A 25,478-nucleotide genomic window follows, 5' to 3' on the forward strand; every position below is an offset into this window, starting at 1 on the left:
CAAGACAGCTATCTGACCACTATAAAAACAGAAGAATCTGAAGACACAAATGGGGCCATAGCTTGGTGGCTGTGGTAGGGCTTTATGGTCTCAGCTTTGATATCTAAGCTATGTTCCATCCTTCATTTCCCCCTGTAGGAAATAACTCTTTTGATATTTTGAAGCCTTTTATGTATAACATGTGTGTGTGGCCAAATAGCAAGCTTGCTTATATACATTTTCATCTTGAAATAATTGCAATTAATAAGTTACAATGAAGCTGAAGTACAAGCTTCATTCCTAGGGGAACCACATGTTTATATTCTTACAAGTCAGCTATAGCCTGAAGTCAAAAAGGTCAGCTTCCACTGGAATTCAAGGTTTGTAGAAGATATGTGATGGGGTGGGCAATGAGGAAGGGGGTGAAGTTGACTTCCAGAATCCTCTTCTAGAGTCCTCTTCTGTCCTCTGCAATACCCAAGGCAACCACTCTTTATTACTCTCCTACTCATCTTATCCCCAGGCAGAGCAACAGAGAACTGCACATGTGGCAGCATCATTCCTCTTCTTAGTCCCCCACCTTTCAAGGTAAACAGCCTAGTAGAAAGCCTCTGCAGGTCTGCTTGCTGAGAAAACTGGGAAAGCAGCTATTCTGTGATGGTGTGGATGGAGTCAGCTGCATAGCTTTGTCAAAGAAACCTTTTATTAGGTTCTTTCAGAAATATCAGCTATTCCATGGAAATACTAGAATTCACTTTATAAAAGCCCCTAAGCTCAATTTCCCTGATGCTGGGAAAGATTGAAGGAAGGAGAAGGGAACAACAGAGGATAAGATGGTTGGACGGCATCACTGACTCAATGGACATGAGTTTGAGTAAAGTCCAGGAGTTGGTGATGGACAGGGAGGCCTGGCACGCTGCAGTCCATGGGGTTGCAAAGAGACATGACCGAGCAACTGAGCGGAACTGAACTGAACTGAACTGAAACTCAACTCAGGCAGTACAGCAAAGATGTAAGAAAGCTTGCTCCAAGCAAGATCAGCTTTGCTTTGATTCCAGGCTCTACCACTTTAACTGGACAGCTTTACCAGTTCTTATAATTCCCTTCTGCCATTCTCCTTTCTCATCTACGGGGGTCATTCATGGATAATATCTTATACACAATCACCACTCAAAATTTAGGGCTATTATTATTATCACAGCTTGTTATTATCATTATGCTTGTTATCATCATCGTGCTTGTTATTACCAGGATTGACTGAAATTCCCTTCATTAATTTAACATTTATTGATCATGATCTCTGTGCTATGTGTGGTCAAAGATGAAGAAAAATATGGAGCCTGAAATGAATGTATTTTACCTCCCACATCAATCTAAGTACAAAAATATTCACAGAACCAAGCGATTCCTAGACTATTTCAGGTTGCAGACAAAAAGTAGAAGATAATCATGATAACTAAAGCACCTCATTTGGCTTTGCATCCACCGCTTCTTTCCCAATTAAATCTTGGTGTTCTTGAGTGGTTTCTTGAGGGTTCATGAAATAGTTCCCTCAGCTAAAAGATACTCCCTGTATCCTTTGGCTTCAGTTTACCCTACTGGTGTCTCTTTTTACTGTCATTCTCAATAAATCAAATTTGCATCTGTCTTTGGAAGACCCTTTTGAAGAGGAGCAGAGAATTTTTAAATGTTGACTTGATACTCTAAGCCAGCCTGAGCTCCCCAGTTTGACAGACCCTACCACTACAATTAATTGTCATATATATCACTTCACATTTCATGCATATTTTATATTTCTTGCCAAGACATTACATAGGTTTTGCAAATACCCCTTCCCATAAATTCACTGATTCCAAAAGCCAGTGATGCATGCTGAGGGCATCCAAACTGCTGCCGAACCTAGGAGGCCACCCCAGCACCTTACTTTGCCTGTTTCTTCCCCATGCCAGCTATCTTTGGCACATGGGAGGTGCTCCATGGAACGCACTGACTGACTGCTCAGTCTGACATGTCCGTCTCTTATTGGTACCTGCTCTTAACCACAGCTCCGAAGAGGAGGTACTTTACGTGACATTTGATTATTTAGGCTACAAAATAAGAAGTCCCATCATCTCAACATATCAGGGAGATCTTAATGAAACAGCATTTTATTTTTCTTTTCTCTTTATTGCTTCTCTTCCTCACCCATGTAAGTCTTGGAAGAGCCACAGAAAACAATAAGAGAACATCCTATTGCTCTCAAAACAGTGTGGGTGTACACGCATATTTGTTTTTGTTTTTTTTTGCTATATGTTGCTCAGTCACATCCAACTTGCTCAGTTGGATGCCCAGTTGCTCAGTCACATCCAACTCTTTGCGGCTCCATAGACTGTAGCCTGCAAAACTCCTCTGTCCATGGGATTGTTCAGGCAAGAATACTGGAGTGGGTTGCCATTTCCTTCTCCAGGGAATCTTCCTGACTGAGGGATCAAACCTGCATCTTCTGCATCTCCTGCATTGGCAAGCAGATCCTTTACTACTGAACCACATGGAAAGCCCACATATTTGTCTTTACTCCCTACTTATTCCAGGATGTTCAGAGAACTTTATCAGTCAGAGATATATTCCGCTGCAGATAACAGAAAATCCCTCAGAGAGCGGCATGCACAAAGAAAGGAAGTAGTTGCTGTGTGGAACAAGTTCAGGTGTAGGCAATCTAAGTCTGGAGAGAGGCTCAATGGCTTCTGGACCCTTCTATCTTTGGGTTGAACCACCCTTACTGTGGGGTCTCATCTTTAAAATTGCAAGATGGTAGCAGCACTTCCAAGCATCATGTCTGAAATCCAGACCAAGAGAAGAAAAAAGAGCAAAAAGTTGTGTGAATAACCCTATCCTGTTTAAAGAATTTCCCAGAAATCTTATCTAGCAACTGCCACTTGCATTTCTATGAACAGAACAATGCTTTATATTAATCTCCAATTTCAAGGAAGTCTGAAGAAGATAAATTTTTTAAAGCAGGTTTCCTACCACTCCCAAATAAAGTAAGTTTTGTCATCAAAGGAGAGAGTAGATATTAGATAGGTAATTAGCAGTGTCTGCCAAAAAAATAGGCTTTGATACAGCAAAAAAAAATGTCATCAAAGATATTTGTAAAAGAAAATTTCAAGGTCTAACTTCTAAGAAGAATCTTTATTTTAGGTGGATAGCACTTTACAAAAAGCATAACAGGATGTTAAAGTAGGACATTTTCTTCAACCGCAGCTCCTAAGGCCAAGAGTGAAATGATAGGTGTCAAGTATACCTGCATGGCCAGGTAAGATTATGGGCATTCTGTACAGAATTGGCAGCAGGAATAGTCAAGAACTGGTCTTCCATGCTTTAGCTGAACACACATCTCCAGCTGACACAAAAAGGCTCACCTCAAGTCAAACAGAAGGCCTATAAAAGAATCACCTGTAGGCTCGACTTGTGTCCCATGAAATCAAGGCACCCAGGCACTGGTACCTGATTCTCTCCTGAGAAAAACAAGATAAGAAAACCATGTAAAGTCACAGCCTTGGGACAGAGCGAAAGAGGTAGCTGCCTTCAGAGTAAAATGTATTTCTCCTAAGAACTGGGCAAAAGTATATGTTTTTCAGAACTAAGTGTAGAACCTCATAGAAAAGAAATACCCTAGGTTTATTTGAAACTGGATTGCAACTAAAAGAAGGCCAGGCGTGCATACTCGACTGTTGTCATTATGAGTAGGATGAGTTATGTCCTGGTTGGCCAGGGGCAATCCCATGGGACAACTGCTGTCCCAGCATCCCAGCAACTCTACTGATAGCTCTTCCTTACAATCTCAAAAGTGTCCACTTCAGATGACAAATTACATGGTCACTTGGTAATGAAGGACTCTCATTGACACACAGAGCTGGATTATCAGCCTGCAGTTTCTCAAGATCTTAATCTGCGAGGGTCCTAAAACATCACTGGGAAGGTACCTAGCAAAACTACTTATGAGGGATATTGTTTATGTGAATAATAGGATGACTTCAAGGTGCCAATTAAGGAGAAGCAGAGTCATAGGTAGTAACAGCAGATGATTGATAAACTTCTTTCTCAGGATGGTACCTCCAGATAATTGGTGGAATTCATTTTGCCAATAGATAGCTAGTTTGAATGGATCAGAGGAATAGAAGAAAACATGTTACAAGAGATCTTCTGATGTGTTCTCCAATATAGAATTCAGTGGTAAATATACATTGAACAAGCAGATGAAGGAGATATCAGTTTAAAGTGGGGCTAAATACCTTCCGTAGATTCTCATGTATATCAGTCAAGCTTTGTCAATGCGTCATAATTTTTGAAATTATAAAGTATCAGGTGCTTCATTTCTCTACAACATCACTTTGGGGCTCAAAACACCCACAGGGTGTTTCCTATATGTGAAAATCATCCCTATGTATACAGCAGGACCAATACTGGGATAAAAAATCATCTTTTTTGGATGCAGACTCTGTCACAATTACATTTGCTATGCCCCCCAGAATGTAAAGAGGAAAAACAGAGGAGAAAGAAAAGGAGCCAAATAGAGCACATAAGCCACATGGATTATCAATATCCTGACAATAGAGCATTAAATTAGTTTTCTTCACATCATTGATAAAAACAAATGTTGATTAGGACAAAACTAACCACCTCCTGGACTTCCCAAGTGGCACTAGTAGTAAAGAACCCACCTGTAAGTGCAAATAGATGTAAGAGACACAGATTTGATCCCTGGGTTGGGAAGATCCCTTGGAGGAGGTCAAGGAACTCATTCTAGTTTTCTTGCTTGGAGAATCCCCATGGACAAAGGAGCCTGGCAGGGTACAGTTCATAGGGTCGCAAAAAGTCACACATGACTGAAGCATTTCAGCAAGCAAGCCAGCAACCACTTTCTAATGGCACCACTTCTAAACACCATCACACTGGGTATTAGAATTTAACATATGAATCTTGCTGGGACACAGACATTGAGTTCATAACACCTGCCCTACTGGAAACCAAGTCTACTAGGTCTACCTAGTATCCCTAATATTGCATCTAATAATACTGTTGATGAAATATACATGGCTGGTCTGGATGGGCTTTTTCTTTGTGAACCCAATAGAGACTGAGCCCTTAGTTGTCATTACTAGCTTTTCTAAATGTCTACACATTGCAGCATCTTGCTAGGGAACAGTGCCAGCCTTGTCAGGATTTATAAAATTCATCTTTTTTTGTTTGGGAATCAAAATAGCATTTGCCCATTTAGACTTCTGGCATCTCTCTGATTTACCATGATTCTGCAAAGATCACACATTTCAATAAAAGTTGCTAGATATTAAATGCTTACTAGATATCAATCAGTGTGCTGAGAGCTCTTACATACATTATCTCCTACCAGGTTCAATGCATGATACTGGATGCTTGGGGCTGGTGCACTGGGATGACCCAGAGGGATGGTATGGGGAGGGAGGAGGGAGGAGGGTTCAGGATGGGGAACACACGTATACCTGTGGCGGATTCATTTTGATATTTGGCAAAACTAATACAATTATGTAAAGTTTAAAAATAAAATAAAATAAAAAAAAAAAGATTAATGGACCCTGTCTAATTGTAACATGTGTGAACACAAAATGCTAATTTTTAAACACTTTTAAGCCAGCATTATAGAATTTCTTTATTTTTCTACAAAACTTGGTTGTCCTCAAGTTCTCCTGTCTACCAAGTCACACTACATCTCTAGTATCCTAAAGGTCACCATCTGAGTCCCTGTTCCAGCTGACCTTCGGCAGGCCGGTGTCTTTCACAAATCTTGAGGATTCCAAGGAGAGTTTACTTAGTCCTGGTGTCATTTGTCACCTCTGAGAATAGCTTTTCTGGACTTTGTAAGATGCTGTGAAAGTGCTGCGCACAATATGCCAGCAAATTTGGAAAACTCAGCAGTGGCCACAGGACTGGAAAAGGTCAGTTTTCATTCCAATCCCAAAGAAAGGCAATGCCAAAGAATGCTCAAACTACCGCACAATTGCACTCATCTCACACACTAGTGAAATAATGCTCAAAATTCTCCAAGCCAGGCTTCAGCAATATGTGAACCATGAACTTCCAGATGTTCAAGCTGGTTTGAGAAAAGGCAGAGGAACCAGAGATCAAATTGCCAACATCCGCTGGATCATCGAAAAAGCAAGAGAGTTCCAGAAAAACATCGATTTCTGCTTTATTGACTATGCCAAAGCCTTTGACTGTGTGGATCACAATGAACTGTGGAAAATTCTGAAAGAGATGGGAGTACCAGACCACCTGATCTGCCTCTTGAGAAATTTGTATGCAGGTCAGGAAGCAACAGTTAGAACTGGACATGGAACAACAGACTGGTTCCAAATAGGAAAAGGAGTACATCAAGGCTGTATATTGTCACCCTGTTTATTTAACTTATATGCAGAGTACATCATGAGAAATGCTGGACTGGAAGAAACACAAGCTGGAATCAAGATTGCCGGGAGAAATATCAATAACCTCAGATATGCAGATGACACCACTCTTATGGCAGAAAGTGAAGAGGAACTAAAAAGCCTCTTGATGAAAGTGAAAGTGGAGAGTGAAAAAGTTGGTTAAAGCTCAACATTCAGAAAACGAAGATCATGACATCTGGTCCCATCACTTCATGGGAAATAGATGGGGAAACAGTGGAAACGGTGTCAGACTTTATTTTTCTGGGCTCCAAAATCACTGCAGATGGTGACTGCAGCCATGAAATTAAAAGATGCTTACTCCTTGGAAGGAAAGTTATGACCAACCTAGATAGCATATTCAAAAGCAGAGACATTACTTTGCCAACAAAGGTCCGTCTAGTCAAGGCTATGGTTTTTCCTGTGGTCATGTATGGATGTGAGAGTTAGACTGTGAAGAAGCCTGAGCACCGAAGAATTGATGCTTTTGAACTGTGGTGTTGGAGAAGACTCTTGAGAGTCCCTTGGACTGCAAGGAGATCCAACCAGTCCATTCTGAAGGAGATCAGCCCTGGGATTTCTTTGGAAGGAATGATGCTAAAGCTGAAACTCCAGTACTTTGGCCACCTCATGAGAAGAGTTGACTCATTGGAAAAGTTTCTGATGCTGGGAAGGATTGGGGGCAGGAGGAGAAGGGGACGACAGAGGATGAGATGGCTGGATGGCATCAGTGACTCGATGGACGTGAGTCTGGGTGAACTCCCGGAGTTGGTGATGGACAGGGAGGCCTGGCGTGCTGCGATTCATGGAGTCGCAAATAGTGGGACACAACTGAGCGACTGGTCTGATCTGAAGATGCTTCTCCAGACTACTGTGATGCTCCTCACTTACATTCCATTGTTTGAGCAGCCCCTCTCGAATTTGCCAAATAGAGCTAACACTAGGCACTATAATCAATAAACTGGCTTCAGCCCCTGAGACAACACAATCCCACGCCCACCCTAAAACTCAGAAATATGATGGGTATAGTAGAGTGTGAGGAAAATGAAGGAAGAAGGGAGGATATCTTTTTTATTTTAAATTCCTCTATTTTCCCCCCATACTCTCACACGGATACTCCAGTCTCCCATTTGACTTTTTTATGTACCAGAGCCCTCTTTCTGAAAAAAAGAAGTTGGAAAAAATAATATAGGTTGAATCAGTGACCAAGAATAAAAGCAATGCAGAATAAAAGAGGATGTTTCAAGCCACACAGATGAATCATCTATTGATGCCACAGATACTGCCTTTTTTTGAAGCATCTATTGTGTTCTCTCTTTGGAGTTGTTTATTAGAAACTAAATATCTTCCATGGAGCAAAATTTCCATACTTTCATGGTGACTTTAATTTCTGAAAACAGGCAAAAGGTGTTTGGAACTAAGTCTGACAATTAAGGTGAGTAATGTGTTTCTAGGTCAAAAACCAGATGTGACAATATTGCAATGATAGTGAGGTTTTTTGTAACTGGGGAAGTAGCTGTTAAGGATATTCCCAGAGAGGCACTTACAAAGATGTTTGAGCAATTGCAGTGTGAGTATTTCGAAGCCCAACACGCACCAGGAAACATGGTATCATGACTAGAACCTAGCCTTGTTGGTTAATTCTAGGGATAAAGCCACATTCTGCAACTCACTTTGTCAATTTGGAAACATTGTTTGGTCATTTTTCTTTTCATATTGCTCAGCTGCAGTAAGTGAATAATGTCTGCCTTGAAAAAATTGTTGTGAGGGTTCTTATGCCAGATGAGTGGGCCATGGAGCTCAGGAGATAACACTTCTACTTTCACTCTTTCCATGGGCAAAGCTAAGACATTTGAAAATCCTTGTCTGCTTCTAATCTCAAGGTGGATGTTTTAGAATCAATGAAAAAAATAATGTCCCTGTTAAAACATTCTGTCTCTATGTTTCAATGTATACAGGAGCAGAGGAATTAGTTTTGAGTGTTCAGGAGGCAAATATATTGAATGGATAAGAAAAAAATGTATAAAATCCAAATAGTCATAAACAGTGAGATTATCTGTTGAGATAATCCTACTTGCCTATCGCATACTGTTCATCACTTTGCTGCCTCAGAGGTGAGGAGTCCAGGCTGAGCTGACATAGCAACAGAACCCAGAGTAAACTATACAGATATTTACTGAACTGAAATTTTGTTTTATAGAATGTATTCTTATACACACACACATGCTACACAGAGAATGAGAAAGTGAAGCCTGGGAGAGATATCCCATCTGGAAATCCTACCTTGGGACAATATAATGAGGAGGTATATAGAAGCACAGTTTCCCATGGTAACAGCCTTTATTGTAGAAATTTTGTCAGCAACCAGGTGCACTTATTATTAAAGCTAATTTAAATAATAATAGCAATATTTATGAAGCTACTAAGCACTGTACTACATGCTATGGCCACATGATCATAGCTGCTTTGGTTTAGTATAAAAGTCAGTATCCACTAGTCACATAGTCAAGAATGAATTTTTATGGATGCAAATACAGATTATATAGATGTATCAATTACCAAGAAAAAGACATCAGGTTCCCCAAAATGTACAGGGAGTGTGGATTCCTTGGCACATCCACTGGAGTCGGGAATAGGCCAGGCCAACAAGGTGGAGACTATCAGATGCCAGCGGGAGGAAAAGAGGTCATGAGGGCAAGGAGACAACCCACTATTCTAAAGCAAATCATTTACTTTTGAATCGCTGGTGATTTTACAAAAGAGATGAGTTCTGCAGCAAGGGCAGCCATGTTTCACCAGCAAGCAGAGTTATGGGGTCAGTCTGAATTCCATAAAGCTGCAGAGGCTTGTGAAAGGCACTATATGGGCCTCAATAAACAACAATGATCAGGTTAACCTCTTGCTTCCGAGATGCTCCTGGCTTTCTGTTTGCAGCAGGACCTGATTTTGGGCATGGTTAACAGCATTCCCCACTGATGCTGCCCTTTACAAAGCAAGTGCATTGTGACAGAAGGACAGAAGATAATCTCAGGATCTAAGTCCACTTTGATGAGTGTGAACATTGGACTTTAGTGTGAAGGTATTTTACATCATCGCCATCCCATTTAAGCCAAATAAAGAGAAAGCACTCCTCGGCAGAGGTTTTGTTTAAAGTCCCTCTTATGGGTTTCTGCTCTTAGTAGTTATATAACAAAGTGGTGGCATAACATATAGAGGCAGTGGGATGAGAGTTGAACATACCTGTATTTGAAGCCGTAATGAGAGCTTGGAGGTAACAAGGGGGGTGATTTGGATAATAATTAATAACCTGAGTTCCAGGCGCCACTGGAGCAGCATGCAAATTCAATGACCCCGCAGTGGTACCTCTTGAAGAAGAAGGTGCTTTATTGCCTCTGTCAGGCGTTCCCTTCTCAGCTGTGGTTTCCTTCCAGACTCGGTGGTTTGCATACTGCGGCTAAGCATTAAGCAGTAATGAATAACAACCCAGCCACTCTGCACACTGCAGTGAGAAGCTGCCATAATTGGCTCCCCCAGCCTCACTGTTCCCTCCCCCTCTGCAGAGGAGAGGAGGCCACTCATGGCAAGCACTTTGACAAAATGCAAAGCGCGTGGGAGCCACCACAATACTCAGAGGACACAGAAGTGATTGCACCAAATCTGTACTTATACTTTCCCCAAAGATACAGAGCCTACTGACTGGAGATATGAAGTATGCAGTTCCCCTCACACTCTGGGAAGTACAAGATTCTAAGGGACCAGGTAAGTATTGGAATTCTTGATATATGTACGTGCTTTCTGGGCTTCTTCCCCCTACTTTGGGTTTGGGTTTAGATTGCAAAACTGTAGGGATGAGAAGATCCACAAGAAAGATCGAAGGACATGAACCCTAATTTGGATATTGTTTTCTCTGATCATATCTAAGATTTTTGTTGTTGCTATTTTTAATGTCAGACTCAGTGCTCAGCCCTCTGTTCTAATTTAACTCTGCCACTACACAGATGATCCTGAACAGGCTGGAAGGCCATTCTGAATTGCAAATAGCAATAATATCAGTCAAAGGTACTGAGAATGAAATGAAATAGTAAGTTTAAGAATATATCTAAAACTTAAATCCAGATAAACAAAAGTTCTATTCATGTCTAGCTTCCATTCCATATCCCAATTTTTAAACTTTTTATGTTGCAATACAATAAAAGGCCTACTTTCTATATTTTGGATTCTTTAATAAGGATAAGCCTCTGACATTTTGGCTTAAGTGATTAGATTTAACTGAAAATTAAATTCTGTACTTTTTACTAGTTGACAGACCCAGTGACTAGCTTAACTAGAGGCCTAGGAATAAGGTCAATAACAGATAGTAAACATTAGCCCAGTGGACTCTTCAATGTTGAACACTGAAACTATTTTTTTTTAATTTATGGATATGTTTATTGAAATATAGTTGGTTTACATCATTGTGTTAGCTTCATGTGTATAGCAAAGTGATTCAGTTATACTTATACATATATGCATATACATTCTTTTCTAGTTTCTTTTCTATCATAAGCTATCACAAAATACTGAATGTAGTTCCCTCTGTTATACAGTAGGTCTTTGTTGGTTATCTATTTTATATATAGCAGTGTTTATATTTTAAAACTATGCTCCTAATTTACCCCCTACTTTTTCCTTTGGTAACCATAAGTTTGTTTTCTATGTGAGTTTATTTCTGTTTTGCAAATAAATTCATTTATATCATTTTTTAGATTTCTCACATAAGCAATATCATGTGACATTTGTTTTTGCCTGACTTACTTCACTTAATATGATAACTTCTAGGTTCATCCATGTTGCTGCAACTGGCATTATTTCATTCTTTTTTATAACTCAGTAATATCCCATTGTGTATATATACCACATCTTCTTTATCCACTCATATGCCATGGACACTCAGGTTGCTTCCATGTTTTGGCTACTGTAAATAGTGCTGCTATGAACATTGGGGTGCCTGCAACTTTTAAAATTGGAGTTTCCTCTGGATATATATACATAGGAGTGGGATCACTGAATCATAGGATACTTCTATCTTTAGTTTTTTAAAAAACCTCCCTACTGTTCTGTACAGCGACTGCATCAATTTCTATTCCCACCAACAGTGTGTGGGGGGGCGGGGGCAGGGGGGTGTTCCTTTCTCCACACATTTTCAGCATGTATAATTTGTGGACTTTTTGATAATGACCATTGTGACCAGTCTGAGATGATACCTCATTGGAACTTTGATTTTTATCTAATAATTATCAATGTTGAGCACCTTTTCATGTGTCTGTTGGACACCTGTATGTCTTCTTTGGGGAAAAGGAAAAAAGAAAAACAAAAACTTCTAGAAAGCAAGTACTTGGTACTTACATGTATAACACATAGTTATACTGCTATTCTTTCAATTGTAGGTACTAGAAATTTAACTGAGATTATCATTTGATATTCAATTGTTCCATATAGCTATTTGAATCACATTTAGAATAGTTATTTAACTTGGTAATTTATAAGCACAAGGATTTGAAATGAATAAATTAATACCATGGTGAGCAGTTCAGCCAAATCATTAAAAGCAAAGGCTTTTAACAGAGACTATAAGGAACAAGGATTTCTTGGAAGGCGATTAACAGGATAACCTTAATTTAGACAGATAGTCACCAAACACTGCATGAACATTGTGCAGCCAAGATGTGATAATCAGAGGAAGAGGTTGTATCATAGGGTTGGAGAAGAAGCCAAAGTTCAGATCACTTAGGACTTTGTGATAAAGATTGATAGTAGTCTCTTCCTTTACAGGACAAGCTGATTTTTTTTTTTTTTTGAGGTTGGAAATGTTCTTGAATAAAATATCATCTTTCTTAGCCTCCTTTGACTATAAATATGGGCATGTGATTAGATTCTGCCCAAGGAGACTTAGCAGAACTTAGCTAAGAACATCCAGAAAGCTTTCTTCAAGTTTTCTGTTCTTTATCCCCTCTTTTCTCTTTCTTTCTTCCCATTTGAAAAATACATGTAATAGCTACAGGTTCTCTTACATTATGGCCATGGGCTACACTGAGGATGGATGCCAAGGTGAAGAATAGCAGACTAACACAGTTGAGGGGCCCAGGGTCCCTCACGACTTTCTGGAGCCACCAAGCCACTACTAGATGAATGTATTCAGAGTTTTTCTACATGGAAGAATAAACCTTTGATTTGTTTAAATACCATAATTGAATATCTGTTTCAGCAGCTGAACACGATTTCTTGTAGACCCAGACATCAAAAAAGGACCTTTATTTTATTTTCCCTATGATGAGAAGCCAAGAAACTTTTTATGTTTTTAATATAAATTTATTTATTTTAATTAGAGGCTAATTATTTTACAATATTGTATTGGTTTTGCCATACATCAATATGAATCCACCACGGGTGTACACGTGTTCCCCATCCTGAACCCCCCTCCCACCTCCCTCCCCATACCATCCCTCTGGGTCATCCCAGTGCACCAGCCCCAAGCATCCTGTATCATGCATCAAACCTGAACTGACGATTCATTTCACATATGATATTATACATGTTTCACACATAAAACACAAGATCCAATTCACATATTTTAAAAAGAAAACTGACTGTTATATGGAGAATGGATTGAAGCGGAAGAAAAGAGGAAAAGCAAGGAGGTCAATTAGAAATGTTCAGCCTTAGTTCAAATGAGAAATCAATATAGCTTTGAGTTGGGTGGTGCGAATAGGAATGGGGAGAATAAATATTTTACAGGTTGAAAATCTAGGGGATAGTGAAAGATTTGATGAGCGGTGAGAAAGAAGCAGATTACTTACCAATAAACTTCAGGTTTTTTAACTGTTATTTAAAACCACTTTAGTTGAGAATGTGGGAAAATAAAAGGAAAAATATAAAAGGAAAAGCTATGCAAACATTTAGAGGTAGAGTGAAAAAGGAAAAGCCATCAGTGAAAACTGAGATGGAGATGTCTGAGAGGTAAGGGGAAAAAGGAGTGTGGGGTTACAGAACTCAAGAGAGAAGAACGTTTCAAGAAGGAAAGAATGGCCAGAGCTGTCGAATGCTGTTGAGGATTCAAGTAAGATGAGACTCAAGAAAACATTAATCAAATATGGAAACATGGTAGCCAACATGATGGTAACTAATTATAGACATGGAAATCAGATTGAATGGGTTAAAGAGTTCTGACAAACCCTTCCACTAAAAACAACTAGAAAAGCTGGGATATACTCACACAGATACACACATTTGTCTGCTTGAGTCATTATAAATATAATAAAGTTCTAACTAATCATGCAACCAAGATCCAGAAAAATGTAAGCCAAAGAGTTGAGCACAGCATTTGAGGAAATTTCCTCTTCGCAGCATCTCCTGTTCCCAGGAGAGGAAGCTGAAAGAGGACAGGAAGACAAAATCAGAGTCCTGGGACTACCAGTAAGGAGTGTGCTAGTGACTCTTCCTCCCTCTGTGCTCAACAGGAAAAAGCTACAAAGTAGAAGTAACAGTGATTCAGCATTCAAGAGGTTCTTGTTCAAATACTGAATTAACTCAAATCTAAAATCTATTGGCATTGACCTGTATTACCTAAATTACCTAAAATCTATAATTACTTTTTCCCTAGTAGGCTGTGATGCAAACTAAATCCCCTGAAAGAAGAACATCACTCTTTTCTCAAATTATTTCTATAAACTGTGACAAAATAATACCAGCCTGGCACTTAAAAAATATTCAAGCACATATGATGGAAAGCTACATTAAATAATAAACAACAGCATACTTTAAGGCAAGAAGCAATGCTGCAAACTGAGGACATTTTAAAATGATGGAAAGGTAAATTCGCCAGGAAGATTAAACAATTTAAACTTCTTTATGGTTAATAATAACCCAAAACAGATACAGAATTTTGAAGTATTGACAGAACTGAAGAACTACATAAAATGCCCAATCATTATGCAAGATTAAGTGTTTTTTCTCAACAACTAATAGGACAAACAGGTATTTTTTTTAAGATTAGGAGGATATAGAAGATTTGAACATGATTAGTAAACTTATCTAATTGACAGAGCACTGTGCCAGTCACTTCAGAATAAAAATTCTTTCAACAACACAGAGATATTTACAAAAATTGACCATAAAGTACATCACAGCAAACTCAAAAATATTGAGACTATGTTGCTTGTTCCCTACTATAACATCGAAAACTAGAAATCAACAATGAAAAGATAACTATAAATCCCTATATTCCAAGTGTTAATAAACTGATCAACATACTATTTGTTTGTTTTTCTAAATTTTCAGTTTGTATCATATATTTTAAAAGTTAGTACATATTTCCTAGTTCTATTCATTGAAGAGGCCCAGACGAGACCCAAACCAAAAAGGAATAAGCACCACTAGAGCCCATGTTATGATCTCTAAATGTCATTTCTCATTAAAGAAACCAATAATCTTTGGATTTCAAGCACCTAATCAATATACCTTTAAATAACATGATTCAAAGAAGAAATCTCAATGGAAATTGGCTGACAATGAAAATGTAACACTTAATAATTTGCAGCAGGTGGTTAAAGATATGCCACATCAAAGAAATGTGGTCATGCCTTAAAATTAAGGAACTAGTTCAGTTCAGTTCAGTTCAGTCGCTCAGTCGTGTCCGACTCTTTATGACCCCATGAATCAGAGCACACCAGGCCTCCTTGTCCATCACCAACTCCTGGAGCTCACTCAGACTCACGTCCATCGAGTCAGTGATGCCATCCAGCCATCTCATCCTCTGTCATCCCCGTCTCCTCCTGCCCCCAATCCCTCCCAGCATCACAGTCTTTTCCAATGAGTCAACTCTTCGCATGAGGTAGCCAAAGTACTGGAGTTTCAGCTTTAGTATCATTCCTTCCAAAGAGCACCCAGGACTGATCTCCTTCAGAATGGACTGGTTGGATCTCCTTGCAGCCCAAGGGACTCCCAAGAGTCTTCTCCAACACCACAGTTCAAAAGCATCAATTCTTCAGTGCTCAGCTTTTTTCACAGTCCAACTCTCACATCCATACATGACCACTGGAAAAACCATAGCCTTGACTAGACGGACCTTTGTTGGCAAAGTAATGTCTCTGCTTTTCAATATGCTATCTAGGTTGGTCATGACTTTTCTTCCAAGGAGTGAGCGTCTTTTAATTTCATGGCTACAGTCACCATCTGCAGTGATTTTGGAGCCCCAAAAAATAAAGTCTGACACTGTTTCCACTGTTTCCCCATCTATTTCCCATGAAGTGATGGGACCAGATGCCATGATCTTCATTTTCTGAATGTTGAGTTTTAAGTCAACTTTTTCACTCTCCTCTTTCACCTTCATCAAGAGGCTTTTTACTTCCTATTCACTAGTAATACATTCCAAAAGTTAGAAGAGCCTTGTTGGTGCTCATTGTTTAATTGCTAAGTCATGTTGACTCTTTGCAACCCAATGGATTGCAGCACACCAGGTTTCCCTTTCCTTTACTATCTCCCAGAGTTTTCTGAAATTCATGTCCATCGATTTGGTGATGCCATCCAACCATCTCATTCTCTGTTGCCCCTTTCTTCTCCTGCCCTCAATTTTTCCCAGCATCAGGGTCTTTTCCAATGAGTTGGCTGTTCGCATCAGGTGCCCTAAATAGTCAAGCTTCACCTTCAGCATCAAGCCTTCCAATGAATATTCAGGCTTGATTTACTTTAGGATTGACTGATTTGATCTCCTTGGTGTCCAAGGAACTCTCCAAGGGTCTCCTCCGGTACCAGAGTTTGAAAGCATCAGTTGCTCAGTGCTCAGCTTTCTTTATAGTCCAACTCTCACATTCATATGTGACTACTGGAAAAACCATAGCTTTGACTATCTGGACCTTGTACAGCAAAGTGAAGTCTCTGCTTTTTAATATACTGTTTAGGTTTGTCATAGCTTTTCTACCAAAGAGCAAACAACTTTTAATTTTGTGACTGCAATCACCATCTGCATTGATTTTGGAGCCCAGGAAAATTAAATCTGTCATTGTTTCAATTTTTACCTATCTATTTGCCACAAATGATGGGAACAGATGCCATGATCTTAGTTTTTTGAATGTTGAGTTTTAAGTCAGCTTTTTCAATCTCTTCTTTCATCTCCATAAAGAGGATCTTTAGTTCCTCTTTGCTTCCTGCCATGTGGGTGGTATCACCTGCATATCTGAGGTTATTGATATTTCTCCCAGCAATCTTGATTCCAGCTTATGATTCATCCAGCCTGACATTTCGTGTGATGTACTCTGACTAGAAGTTAAATAAGCAGGGTAACAATATATAGCCTTGCCATACTCCTTTCCCAATTTTGAAACAGTCCATTGTTACATGTCGGTTCTAAATGTTACTTCTTGACCTGCATACAGGTTTCTCAGGAAGCAGGTAAGGTAGTCTGGTATTCCCATCTCTTGAAGAATTTTCCAGTTTGTTGTGATCCACACAGTAAAAGGCTTTAGCGTGGTCAATGAAGTAGATGCTTTTCTGGAAATCCCTTGCTTGCTCAATGATCCAAGGGACATTGACAATTTGATCTCTGGTTCCTCTGCCTTTTCTAAATCCAACTTGTACATCTGGAAGTTTTCAGTTCATGTACTGCTGAAGCCTAGCTTGAAGGATTTCGAGCATTTCCTTGCTAGCATGTGAAATGAGCAAAATTGTGTGGTAGTTTGAGCATTCTTTGGCATTGCCTTTCTTTGGGGTTGGAATGAAAACTAACCTTTTCCAGTCCTGTGGCCACTGCTGAGTTTTCAAATTTGCTGGCATATTGAATTCAGCACTTTAACAGCATCAAATTTTAGAATTTGAAATAGCTCAGCTGGAATTCCATCACCTCCACTAGCTTTGTTCATAGTAATGCTTCCTAAGACCCACATGACTTCACACTCCAGAATGTCTGGCTCTAGAAGAAGAGCCTGATACAGAACAATTAATGATGATATATTGTAAAATGAAAAAAAAAAGAATATAAAATAGTATTACATAGTGTAATTTAAATTCTATGAAATTAAAGGAATAATTTTCAAATGTTAGCATACCCATAGAAGAAAATTTGGAGAAACATAGAATATAGGAAATGCTGGGTTGAAAAGTGAAGTGTCTGAAATGGATAGTCTCTGGTGATGGCAAGACTCAGGTTATGACCTTGGGAAAGGGTGGCTTAAGGGCAATAAAGAAACAGGTCAACAGAGATGAGATCAAAGAACTACCTGATCTGCAGCAGAGATGTTTCCTTATATTAGAGCATTTGAACCACCATCAGGGAATATTGGTTTCTGAAACTGCTCAAAATTCAGTACATAAGTACTGAACTTCAGATACTGTGATTTTATAGTTAGCCCAATTTTAGTTTGTACTAAAGACCATAGAACTTAAGCAATTTTCCTCTGCCTCTGCCTCTGGAAATGCCTACTACCTGGTTTATTCTGGAAATGGCTTTACCTTATCTGCCCACCCCTAGACCTCTGTTCTGTCTCCTAGAAACTTCATGATCTGCCTGTGATGCACTTTGGTTCAATTCAGTTCAGTCCCTTAGTCGTGTCCAATGCTTTGTGACCCCATGAATTGCAGCATGCCAGGCCTCCATCACCAACTCCCAGAGTTCACCCAAACTCACGTCCATCGAGTCGGTGATGCCATCCAACCATCTCATCCTCTGTTGTCCCCTTCTCCTCCTGCCCCCAATCCCTCCCAGCATCAGGGTCTTTTCCAATGAGTCAACCTGAGGTGGCCGAAGTATTGGGTTTTCAGCTTCAGCATCAGTCCTTCCAATGAACACCCAGGACTGATCTCCTTTAGGATGGACTGGTTGGATCTCCTTGCAGTCCAAAAGACTCTCTAGTGGAAAGGAATTTAGCCTTTCCAGGTTTTAGTGAGGCTAAAGTAACTTTCAGAATAGGTCAAAACTGAGAAAAATTTTACCATTAAGAAGAGTTGTCTCCACTAGGCTTCCTCAAAGTTAACATCAGATGCTTTCTTCTAATGGCACCATCTTTAAATTTTTATTTTCAATCATCTTCAGTCCTCTTGCATGCGTGTGTTGTGTGCTGAGTCATTTCAGTCGTGTCCAACTCTTTGCGACCCTATGGACAGTAGTCTACCAGGCTCCTCTGTTCATAGGATTCTCCAGGCAAGAGTACTGGAGTGTATTTCCATACCCTCCTCCAAGGGATCTTCCTGACCCAGGGATCAAACCGCAGTCTCCTGTGTTTCCTGCATTGCAGGTGGATTCTTTACCCACAGCAACTTCTGAAAAGTTCCTTCAGTTCTCTTACATGTAGTCAACTTCAACTTTGTGATAGCATGTTCTTCAATGACTTTATAAATTAAGCTTTTCATTTCTTAAGCAGTTGTTGAGTATGCATATTATAGGGGTTCCTAATCCTCTCTGACCTAGCCTTGGAGGATTCAACATGTTCCAGTGTGTTTCTGAGGTACAGGTACAACAGATCTCGACTCCAGGGAGTTCTCTTGGAGTTTAGTGTCAAGGAAGCTGCTAGAACACTTGCAGTTAGGCTTAGGCTTGTCTGGGTAAAAGACTAGAGGAGTGCTGTTCAATAAAGCTTTCTGTAATGATGGGAAAGTTCTATACAGAATATGGCAGCCTCTAGTCACATGTGCCCATTAAAATAAAAGTAGATGAAATTAAATAAAATTTAGGTCCTCAGTCACACTAACTACATTTTAGGGATCCCACTCCAGAGAAAGAGTGGCCAGCATTTCCAAGTACAGAAATGTTTGTTTCCATCGACGAGGATATTTGAAGGTGAAGTTCCCAACACTGGCAACAGCCAGAATGCTTCTTGCTGATCCATCATAGCTCCCTGTGCAAACTTCCCCAGCTATGTTTGAGGTCCATCTTCTGGCCCTGGGCACTTCCCAGGCACCCAGAGTGGGACCTCTCCAGGTCTGCAGTCCCTGGAAATTTTAGCCTGTGCATCAGTGTAGCACTTACACTCAGGCAAAGGGATTAGGGGTCTAATCGCCAGACCCATTTCTTGTCTGTCTGTCTTTATCTTGCTTCCAGCTCAGAAAAAGTTCCTTGTCTCTGCTCTTGTTAAGACCTTGGACACAAAAGCCCCATTTGTCTTTTACAGACCTAGAATTGTATTTGATGAAACAGTGAAAACAATTTGCAAACACACCCTTATAACATAGACTTCTTTACCCCCACTAGTAATTTTTTAAAAAGCCAAATACTTGAAACAATGACCCAATTCCAGGGTCCAGAAGTTAAAGGAAATAACTTCACTCTTTCCTAAAACATAGAATTGAATAAAAGTACCAAAAACAAAGCCAAATGACTAGGAAACTACTTATCTACAAGCATCAGGTGAATTTTTCTACCTTGTTTTCTCAATTATTCACATATTACAATGTATAGAGATTGCCCTGCTGCTGCTGCTGCTAAGTCGCTTCAGTCGTGTCCGACTCTGTACGACCCCATAGACGGCAGCCCACCAGGCTCCCCTGTCCTTGGGATTCTCCAGGCAAGAACACTGGAGTGGGTTACCATTTCCTTCTCCAAAGCATGAAAATGAAAAGTGAAAGTGAAGTCGCTCAGTTGTGTCCGACTCTAGCAACCCCATGGACTGCAGCCCACCAGGCTCCGCCGTCCATGGGATTTTCCAGGCAAAATACTGGAGTGGGGGTGCCATTGCTTTCTCCGATAGAGATGCCCATTAAAAGTTAAATCTAATTCCCTATCCCACAGTATGACAAAGGATTTTACCTAAACCACTGTTGAAAAGAAAAAATACAGTTATTAATAAATTAATCTTTCTGAAAATGCCCAGAGCACACCTACATTAATAGTTCAAGTCTCAGCATTCCTACTGACAAACAACCCTGGTGTTTTCTTCCAGCTCTAATAAGATATAATTGAGCTAGAATATTGTGTAAATCTAAGATGTACAATGTGTTAATTTTGTACACTTACATATTGTAAAATGATTACCACATAAAGTTAGCTAACACCTTCACCATGTAACACAATAGCCAATAATTCTTTGTGGGGACAACATATAAGGTCTACTTTCTTAGAAACTTTCAAGTAGTATTAATATATAATGCAGTATTATTAACTGCAATCATCATGCTGTAGATTGGAGCCCGAGAATTTATTGCTCTTATAACTGTAAGTTTATTCTTTGACCTATGTCTCCCCTTTTCCCCCACTACTCAGCCCCAGGTACCACAAATCTAGTCTCTGTTTCACCTTTTAGAGTCCGCATGTAAGTGATATTATATATGCTTGTCTTTCTCTGTCTTATTTCACTCAGAATAACGCCCTCGAGTCCCACCCATATTGTCACCAGAGAAGATTTCCTTCTTTCTTGTGACTGAATAGCATCCCATCATGAATGTATGTGTGTGTGTGCCTGTGTGTATGTGTATCTCACATCTTTTTTATCCATTCATCCATTATCTAATTATGAATATAAGTTCAGTGAATGATATTTCTGAAGTTCTCACATTTAATGCACAAATGTGTTTCAAGATTCCTGAACACTTAGTATAGCATCTTGTTCTCATTTTCTTAAGAACTTTTAGATAAAAGAAAATAACATAAACTTCTTTTAGACTGGAATTCCTCTTATGTACTGTTAATGCACAGTTTTTGGCTATGCTTTAAGAGAGAGAGGTTTTAATTATATGTGCTCAGTGACTTTAGAGTTATGATATCAGGAAAAATATACTGCATAATGCAGAGTGCCTGCTTCCAAGAATAAGTCAAATAGAAAAGTCTGTATTCAGAACCAAACTTTGCTTTCATTTACACATGCACAATCCTCCTTGCATTAAGTTCAAAAAAGAAAAAAAAAAGTGTACTTGGTCTTTCTTGACTCTGAGACTCCCTTTGAGTTCAAATGGGAAATAGATTTTTGTATATCTCATTTCTGGTATACGAGCTATGGACAATTATATGAGGTATGAATAATACTGCATTTTTGCCCTCCCTATGTTTTGAATCACATAAGATCACTTAAGACTTCAAGTCTAATTTTTGCTCAAGGTAGATTGTTTATTGATTCCTGTAACTTATAGGAAGTGCCTAGGTAAGCACATTTGACTGCCCAGGATGAGATTAATCAAACTCTCTTTTCAACTCTGTTATTGTAAAATCACTTCAGTAGTAGCCACAAAGAGTATCTCAGGGCTAGCAAAAAGGTTTATACCTCTCCTACCTTACGCTATTCATCAGTAACTACAAAACCTAAACTAAATATTACTTAATCTAAGCGTTAAGCATGCTTTCTAGGCAAATCAGCTCTCTTTCCATGCAAATCCATGTCTTCTTAGCACTCCTACCCCATCTTAATGATCCCATGTATATAGAAATTCTTGATCTTCTTCTGCACTACTAAAACTCAAGGCACTGTGAGGGGGACATGGCAGGTCATCTGTCATAATATTGATTAGCAGATTTGATGTCATTCTCTGGTTTGTTGGGAAGGGGAAAGTTTAGTAAAGAAAAGTTTCTTCCTTTACTAAATTCTCCATGTTCATCTTTCTCAAAGCTAGAAGAGGAGAGCTCTTTGGTCAGGATTCATATATGACCAAACCCAATCACAACCAGCTCCCGTGAATCTGCAGCTTAGTAGAGAAACACTGAAGGATCAGTACTATTTCTCCAGTCACAGAAGAGAAAGGATGTCGTTTCAGCAACAGAATAAAGATTAGCAGTTGGGAAAAATCAATAATGAGTACCCAATTTTGGGGATGGGTGTGATAGAGTTTCATGTACAGCAATAGCAACAGATATAAAGATGTAAACAAAACTGAGCATGCTAAGTCGTTTCAGTCATGTCCAACTCTGCAACCCCATGGACTGTAGCCTGCCAGGCTCCTCTGTCCATGGGATTCTCCAGGCAAGAATACTGGAGTGGGTTGCCATGCCCTCCTCCAGGGGAATCTTCCCCACCCAGGGATCGAATCCACATCTCTTATGTCTCCTGCATTGGTAGGCCAGTTCTTCACCACTAGCGCCACCTGAGAAGCAGTTGCCATATTTATTGCACAGACTAATTTTCTCCTCGTGTTTCATTGGATATACCTCATGATCACCTGTATATAGCACTCTGTGATCTCTCCCCTTGATGTCTCCTGGAAATTTTACCTCTATTTCCTGAATGGAAAAGAAGGATGCCCAGAACTCAGGATTTTATATATACTGTATGAGTCACATCATTACCAGAGAGACAAGGCTGGCTGAATGGGTACCAGGTATGTGTGTTGTAAGGATTGCACTATGTTTAATATTTCAAATTAGAGGTAATGATGAATCAAAGAAATGGACCAGTGACCAAGCCTATTAAAAAAAATACATTTACAAGAAAAAAACACATTCAGATACCAAGTCTTAGGAGTTAGAGGACAAGGATCAAAGAGGGTGAAGGATGCATGTGTATCCTGCTTGCAAACTGAGCAAGCATCATCAAAGTAGGGAGTGAGACAAAGCTGGTACTAAACGAATGTCATAAACATCAGCTGTGGCAAATCTTTAGATGACGACAAGTATGTTGGAGAAGTGGGGTATACTGATCTAAAGGACAAGAGCCAAGTATACATCTCTCCTGGTCCAATCCTAGTAAATTTCTCCCTTTTTCCTATTCATATTGATATACATACCTAATATTCCAATGGATGGGATGAAAAGTGTTCATCTCCTTGTGAGCAAACTTTCAAGACAAAAAAAAAAAATCTTTAGCAAGTAGTGTTAATGCAATTAAATCTCTAAAATCAAGGCTTTTACAATTAATCTTGATAAACTACACTATAAAACATCTTACTAGCCTCTGTGTTGTTTTTCTATTGCTATATTTAAAAATCACTACAAATTTAACAGCTTAAAATAACACATTCCATAATTCTGTAGGTCAAAGTTTGGCAGAACATGGCTGGGTTGCAAGCTAAGGTTAAAATAGATGTCAGCAGCTGAGAATGAGTCTTATTTTTGTAGTTATAGGACTGAGGTCCCCATACTTTTGTTGGTGTCAACCAGGAACAGATCTTAGTTCTAAGAACTGTTCCTTGCCCATGTCCACCTCCATTATAAAACTAGCAACAGAGAACCTCCCTCATGGGAAATCCTTTTCATAATTTTTATCTCTCAGATTTCTTCTTCTGCAAACACTCAGAGAAAACTCTTTGCCTATAAAGGTCTCATGTGGTTAGGTCATCTAGTTAATTTCTATATTTTGTGGTCAACTGATATGAGACTGGTGCTATATATGAAAAGTTCCCTCACAACAGAACCTAGAGAAATATTTGAATGTTACAGTGAATCAGTCTATTTAGACCGTATCTCTAATTCTTTTCCCCTCTTCAATTAGTCCTCTCCAGTGACCCAAACACTTCATTATTTTTTGAATACAGAATTATGCCCCTCACTGCCTTTACTTATGATTTGGTTTTTCCTGGATTGCTCATTCACTCCATTTCCAATGCTTAAAACATCATACTTCACTTCTACATCTACCAATAAAAAAGTAATTTCTATGGGACATTACCTCCCACAATAAACAACTAGAAAAATGAAAGATATATGAAACGATTATTTTCAGGCAATGAAAAAAGGCAGCAGAGGGCTGTGATTCTTAAGAGAAGGGAAAAAAACTTAAGTGAACTCTATAGTTACCCCGGATTTCTACCAGAAAGACATTTCTGGACTGTATAATGTAGCAAGAAGGGATGGCAGTCAGAGAACTGAGGAGACAGAGTAGATTTCAGAAATACCAATGTGGCTAGACTTTGTAGGTCAGAGTGCCAAAGAAGAGGGAATTATATAGTGAAGGTTCTCCAGAAATTTGCATAGCTCCCTAAGGTCTTTGGCTTATTGCCAATTTCTGCATCTATAAGTAAACTTTCCAGGTCATGCCCAGAAAAAGTACAACTTATGAGGAACTATAAGCCAAACAATTCTCAAAGCTTCACACAAGAATGTAAATCTTTTAGATTCCTACCAGCCAGAGAGGAAAAACTGTGTCAAATACACGGACACTCACTAGAACACTATGAGGTCCATAGGTTACTAGTGTGAAGAGTAAAGGCTACTGTGCAGCCCCAACAAAAATTTAAAAATGTACTCCAGAAGAATTACCTGATCCACAAGGATCACTGCTTGATAGAACAAATCCCAACACTATTTAAAAGAATACAACAGAATCCAGCAAAGAATTATGCAATATTTAAAATGTCAGCATTAAATAAAAGTTACTGATATGAAAAAGCAAGAAAATGTTTCTTTTAATCAGGAGAAAAAGATCATTCAATACAAGCATACTCAGAAAGGAAATTTTAAAAAATAAATAAGTTTTTTTTAAGTTATCTTAATATTAAAATATGCTCAAAAGTTAAAATAAACACATAGACAATGTAAAAAGAAATTAACGATATTTTAAAAAATAGAATTTCTAAAGATGAAAATGTGTCTGAACTGAAAATTACATAGTTGGGATTTGAAACAGATTAGACACTGAAGAAGGGAAGATCACTAGATTTAAAGTCATAGTAATATAAAATATCCAAGTGAAACATAGAAAAAAGATGGAAGCACAAAATAATCAGTGATGTGATTCAGTGGTTTGTGGGGAAATGAGTATAAATTTTAACCCCAGAAAGGAGGAAAATAGAAAACATATTTGGAAAAAAAATAGTAGCTGAAAATTGTCTAATTTGATGACAATCACAAATGCATTGATCCATGACTCTCAACAAGCTCCAAGCTGAATAAACATACAGAAAGTTACACCAAGGACATCATAATCAAATTGCTATATATAAATAATAAAGAAAAACAGCCTATGAGAAGAGGCAGCCCAAAAAGCCAGTATACGGTGTTATTAAACTCAGAAGCCTATCTGTAAAATGAGTAAGAGTGGAGAAAAACCGAACTACATCCACACAAAACTACTGCAAAATATCAGAATTTGTAAATAAAAGATTTTTCTACTGATAAGCCTTTGAAAAAATAAACCACAAAGATGAAGAAAACAAAACATAGCATTTTAAACAAGCACA

The 25,478-nt window shown here is 39.0% G+C and overlaps 1 pseudogene; it reads left to right on the plus strand.

Annotated features, from left to right (window-relative positions):
* Window positions 1–2,550: 2,550 nt before the first annotated feature.
* LOC129655856 (60S ribosomal protein L15-like) overlaps window positions 2,551–25,478 on the plus strand; it is a 37,891-nt pseudogene continuing 14,963 nt past the window's right edge.

This window comes from Bubalus kerabau, chromosome 6, assembly GCF_029407905.1.
Source record: "Bubalus kerabau isolate K-KA32 ecotype Philippines breed swamp buffalo chromosome 6, PCC_UOA_SB_1v2, whole genome shotgun sequence".
In the NCBI taxonomy this organism is placed as follows: Eukaryota; Metazoa; Chordata; class Mammalia; order Artiodactyla; family Bovidae; genus Bubalus; species Bubalus kerabau.